This window comes from Lipotes vexillifer, unplaced genomic scaffold (assembly GCF_000442215.2).
Source record: "Lipotes vexillifer unplaced genomic scaffold, Lipotes_vexillifer_v1.1 scaffold1063, whole genome shotgun sequence".
In the NCBI taxonomy this organism is placed as follows: Eukaryota; Metazoa; Chordata; class Mammalia; order Artiodactyla; family Lipotidae; genus Lipotes; species Lipotes vexillifer.
Genome location: NW_006799734.1, coordinates 2,985,997 through 2,991,993, shown reverse-complemented (window position 1 = coordinate 2,991,993; position 5,997 = coordinate 2,985,997).

Genomic DNA, 5,997 nt, shown 5'->3' with positions numbered 1-5,997 from the left:
TGCTGAAAACTGGCCGAAGATGGCCTTCTATTTCTCGTTTCCCTGAAAAGTTTCACGCTCTGGACACCAGGTGAGCCCAGAATCTTAGAGTCGGAAGAACAGGGAAAGCAGGAGGCCCCCCCGAGGCGCCCCCCGTGACCTGCGGTCCTGACTCTTTAAGCTGAAGCTGGGCTGCACCTTCTCTGTCCCACACGCAGCCCCGAGCACCGCTGAAGTTACCGTTAACGATGCAAATGAAAGAACGAAAAACACTACTCATTATGTTCCCAGTGTCGTCTTAGCCAAAAGGCGAGCATTCAGTCCACTTTTCAAAAGCTGTGCAGGTGCTGTGGCATAAATGCGTGGGTTTGCCGATGGCGGCACTGCTCTGGGAGGCGAGTGCCAGACTCGGGGGCAGAAACGTGTGAGGGACACAGTCATCGCAGAGGCGGGGCCTGGGGGACGGGGCGGGCTCCCAGCACTGCCGCCCCCACGATGGGGTGGCTAGAGCCACAGCCCACGTAGCCACGCCCCGCGGCGCAGGCGGCCAGAAGCCAGCCAGCCGGGTTGCCGGCTGTACCATTCCTGGAGGCTGACACTGGTCGTCTGTGAATGAGATTGTGTTTTGAGTTTACAGCTTAGAGTCAGTCCTGGCCACACTCAGAAAATCACCTGAAATAGTGACATCGCCTCTTACCAAGCTGGGAGAGTCCCCTTCGTGATAGGATGGGATGGCAGGTTCCATCCTGGTGTGGGAGTCGGAGGAGCCGTCTTCCGGCTCTGGCTGCTGGACCAGCGCGCCCTCTGTGGGGGATGACACTGCCCCCTGGTCCTTGGTCCACTGACGAGACCTGGACGACCTCCGTCTACACTCCAGTTATCAAAGCCCAGCTCGGGTTGGCACATGCACGTCTGCACGGTGGCCACACGGAGGCCGCCCGTGAGCGGAATCATCTGTACTTGTAAGATACTGTGCTGGTTTTTCAGGGCCACAGGGCAAAGGACCGCATGCTGGCGGCTTAAACAACAGAAGCCTTCACAGTCCAAAGTCAAGGTGTCGGCAGCCGTGCTCCCTGCAGGGGCCTGGGGACCCTTCCTGCCTCTCCAGCTTCGGGGGCCTCCAAGCATCCCTGGGCTTGTGGCCCCATCACCCTGACCTCGGCCTATGTCTTCACATGGCCTCCTCCCCCATGTCTGTTTCCTCCCTGTGTCTCCTAAGGACAGTCTCGTGGATTTAGGGCCCACGAGGGTAATCCGAGGTGCCCTCTTGTAGAGGCCCCTAGTTATATCTAGAGACCACCTTCTGTGCTCCCCCCAGGACGGCGCTCAGCTCACTGGCCTGGCTTCCTGGCACGTTCTGTTTCCCATGTCTCGTCCACCCTAGCTCCCACTGGCTACCTCAGGCTCTGGACCCTGGGCCCCCGCCCCGAGGACCACCCAGATGGGAGGCAGAGGGCGTCTGTGGGCGGAAAAGGGCGTCTGTGGGCAGAAAAGGGCTGGAGCCTCAGGCTATACCTAACTCCGCATACTAGGTATGAGAGTGTTCCTTATTTTAAAACCCGAAGTCCATCCTCTTGGTTGAAATGCATTCCTGACCACGTGCTCGGAGGCCCGGGCAGCTTCCATCCTCGGCCTTGCAGTGCCCCCCACGTGGGGAGCTGCTCGTGGGCCGCGGGCACGTGCAGGCTCTCACCAGGCGGCCCGTCCATCTCACCGGGGGACAGAGCTGTGGCAACTCCCGCTTCGTGCTGCTCAACCAGGGAAGAGTTGCCCTTCGTCGAAGCCTAGACCCAATGGAGCCAAAATAACCCCGGGCAGCCAAGGAAGGAGGGACGACCTCCAGCCAGCTCTGAGCCCCTTGGGGAGCGGCTGCCCGGGGTGGGGCGCCTCAGCCCGCTGGGGACCGCTCTGTCCGCTCGCTGCTGGTCGGTGCCCAGCAGGGCCCCTTCCTCGGGGTGAGGTGCACGGGGTGGACGGACAGATGGTTCCTGGGGAGGAGTGTCCTCACCACAGCCCAGCACGGTGACCGTGGACGCCCAGTGCCCGCTCTGTGGCCCACGCTGGCCCTGCCCTGCTGCACATCCCGCCTGGAGTGGGTGTCCGATCGGGGCCGCCGACATCAGGTGCGGGATCCAGTCAAAATGAAAACGTGGGGCCCTCGTTCCAGATTGTGAAGAATCTCACGATGCTGGCAGCCGAGCCCTGGACCAGCACGGGATCCTCCTGGGGGCCCTAGGCGTGCACAGCCCTGATCGCTCTCCCGATTTTCAGGCGATGCCCCTGGGACTCAGAGAAGCTGAATAGCTGACCTGGGACACACAGCAGGCTTGGGGCAGGGCTGGCGTCCACCACCGACACATGCTTGATACTCACCTTGGAAACCTGCTTTTGTGGTTCATGGACTTATCCTTGCAGTCATAAACCTGGGCATTTAAGAAAGCCATATAAATTTCTGATGGTTTAAGGTGATTCCCTAATTTTTATTCTAATAAGACTTTCAGTTATTAACTTTGCTTCTAAGACAGTCTCGAGAGGCATCAGCTCACCAGTTCGGGGGGGAGGCCTGGTGCTTCCCCTTGGCTCTGGGGACCCCTCCTGCCCACGCATCCTTCCCCACCTCTGGTCGTGCCAAACCTGCGGTGCTATAACCCTGGCAACGTGGCGCGTGGGCTCTGAGCACAGCGACAGGCTCTGAGTTCTTCCCCGGGGCTGTTGGTTGCTGTGATCATAGTGGCCGAGGCGGTGCCCCTGTGTCCATCTGAGGCAGCCTACCTTGGCTTTTCTTTTTTCCCAACGTTGCATGAGGCTGAGGGCGTGTGGTGCCAGCACAGGCGTGCACACGGTTTCCTGAATGTGCCATCAAGTTCGTTTAACGCCTGTGCACACCGGGCGTGAGGGCCAGAGGACAGTAGGACAGTCGGACACCCCGAAGTCATGGTGGATGGCGTTATAAACTGCAGGGCTTGAGGTGGCCGTGTGAACAAGGCGGCTTTCTGTGGTCCCTTCGAGAGGACGGGGACGTGCATCCACGTCATAGAGGTTATAAAAATAGAAAGAGTTTAACAGAAATCAAAGCCATTTTGATAAGCTTTTCTTCCAGCGTCTGTGGAAATCCATCGTAAGACACCCACTGCAGGGGAGTCACTGGCTCTGCCTGGCACCGTGTCTCGTCGTCTGGAAAGGATCCCGGGACAGAGGCACCACGCCTCCCCGGAAACCACGCCCGGTCAGCTGCCCCGTGGGAGCAGAATCCGCCCTTCAGCCCAGTCCTAGCATTTCCCACTTATTTAAACTAATAATCTGTTCTTCTGTGCTGCCTTCTTAGCACATGGAGATCTCAGCACGATTCCTAATCTGTTAAGGTAGTAGCTACTGGGTCAGCTACCCTCTCCCTGCGTTCTCTGAACACACGCTCTTGAGGTGCGCCGCCCCCATTTCCTGCTGTTCAGGGGGCGCGTCACCGCTGGGGGTTAGGGTCTGCGACCCCTCGGCCCTGGCGCGTCTTCACCAGTGACAACAGCAGCTGTCTGAGCCTGTGTGGGTTCAGTCGGCTCTGCTCCCGTGATTGCATTTCCTGAGTGTGCAAAGGAAAATGGGTGTGTGTGCAGCAGTAGCCAATATGCATCAGATTGTCACTGAACACACTTCTGCTTCCAGGCAAGATGGAGTAACAGGAACTAGATTTACCTTCTCACGTGAAACAACCCCAAACTGGATGAAATATATGAAGCAATGCTTTGCAAGGCACTGGACAGCAGGTGACAAAGGACAGTGACCCCGAGTGACGGGAGCCCCAGCTGACGTCCTACGTAGCGTCCAGGTGCAGGGGGAGGAGCCGGGTGGAGCCGGCAGCCTCCCCAGGGGAGGGGACAAAGCGGAGGGACTGGGGGGTCCAAAGTGGACAGTGTAGCACAGAGCGAGCCGCACAGCCCCCTAGAGTGTGCAGCCGAGCGCTGATCCCCTCACATAGGTGAGGACACCGGCAGGGCTGGGCGTGGACCACTGCAAATGTCAGAGGGGGCAGAGCCTGGCACCCACACAAGGTCATGAGCGATGCGTGTACCGGCCAACAAGAAGACTTCACAATTCTCGGGCGTTTGGGGTGCCTGGAAAGAGGGGGATCGCTCTGGGGAGGGGGTGGTAGACCGTAGCCTGAGCTCTGCCCTGGTCTTGTCTACAAATCTTAGCAGCAAGGCAGAGAGACCAAACTGCATCTCGGACCAAACTTTAAGATTTACTGTATAAGAAAACAGAAAAGTCTAGCGCCCAAAAGGTACACTTAACAATCACTGGCATTCAATGCAAACTATTAGGTGTGCAAAGAAGCAAAAAAAAGATAAGACCCATAATGAGAAGATAGATGAATCACTTGAAATGGACCTAGAACTGACACAGGGCAATAGAACAGCATTATAACTTACTCCACGTGTTCTAAGACTATAGCAACGCTACCGATTAAATTCACGGAGGTAAAAACTACGATGCATGAGATAAAATACACAAGGGGTGACTGGCAGGTTAGACCATGGAGAAGTGTAGCAATGCCAGCTACCCAAAATGAAACAGAGATAAAAGAGAATTAAAAAAAAAAATCATCACAGGGACTTCCCTGGCCGTCTACTAGTATAGGACTCTGTGCTTCCATTGCAGGGGGGCACGGGTTTGATCCCTGGTTGGGGAGTTAAGATCCCACATGCTGTGTGGCACCACCAAAAAATAAAAAAAAATCATCAGTGGCCTGTGGGACAGCTTGAAGCAGCCTAATGGATGTTCAGTTGAAACTCTTGAAGGAGGGGAGAAAATATTGGGGTTGGAGTGCAGAAAAGATGTTAGAGAAAAAATGAACGCCAAAATGTTTCCAAATTTGATGTAAACTAAACCCACAGCTGCGAGAAGCTCGATGAGGCCCAGACAAGAAGACCAAGAGGGAGGCTCAGCGTGTACAGCACTCCCACCGCTCAGCTCCGTGGTCACGGGGAACCCTTAAGGCACCACACAGGGCGGGGGTGGGGACAGAGGTGAGGACGCTCACCCACCCACGCCTGTGACCAGAGGGTTGCCCGGGCTTTGTTTTGGGAAATAATCCCTGTGTGCCTGAGCAGAACCCACATGTTCCAGAAAACGAGTCCAGGGTCCTGAAGGTGCCCCCTAAATCGGGCTTGTTCGTCGTGTTGCCCTATCTGTATTTTTACTTCCTTTCCAATGTGGTGGCCTGACCCAGCCGAGAGGGGTGTGTTGGAAGCATTTCTCCATTTTTCCCGTGGCTTCTGCCAATGTTTGCATTACACGTTTTCCTTCGATGGTGGTAAACTCAGCTTTTATTTATCTAAGAATGTGTTCTTGCTCTTTTTCCTAAGTACGCATTGTTGGGTACATGCTTCTAGGTTGACACCCACTTCTGTCACACTTTGTGGACGTCACTTCCCTCCTTTTGTTGTTACTGCCCAGAAGTCCGCTGTTCTCTGTAGGTGATCCGTTCTCTTTCTGGTTGCTTTCAAGGTCAGATTGTCTGGTGTTCTGCCTTTCTCTCCAAGATGTCTAGGTGTGGGTTTCTTTTTCATTTATGCGGCTTGTTATACATTATGCCTCCTGTACCTGTACTTTCACGTCCTTTGTTAGTTCAGGGGAACCCTAATATCATTCCTTATAACACTTCCCTCCCTGCGTTCTTGTCTTCCCGTCCTCTAGCATCTGAGACCCCATCTCTCCTCTGTCTCTGCCCACCTTCCCTTCTTTCCGTCCATCTCTCATCCTCTCTGCTGCGTCTGCATTCTGAGTGATTTCTTCAGATGATTTTCCTGTTTAATAACTTTCTTCAACACTGTTTAATCTGATGCTTCGTTTACCTGTTACGTTTATTTTAACAAGTATGTTTATTTCTAAAAAGTCTATCTGCATCTTTTACATGTCTTCCTGATCATGAAGAAAATCTTCTTTTTGCTTATTTCTGTGATTTGCATATATTTAAATATTTCATGCACCCTGTTGAATATTCCGTCTTTCTAATTCCAGATCTCA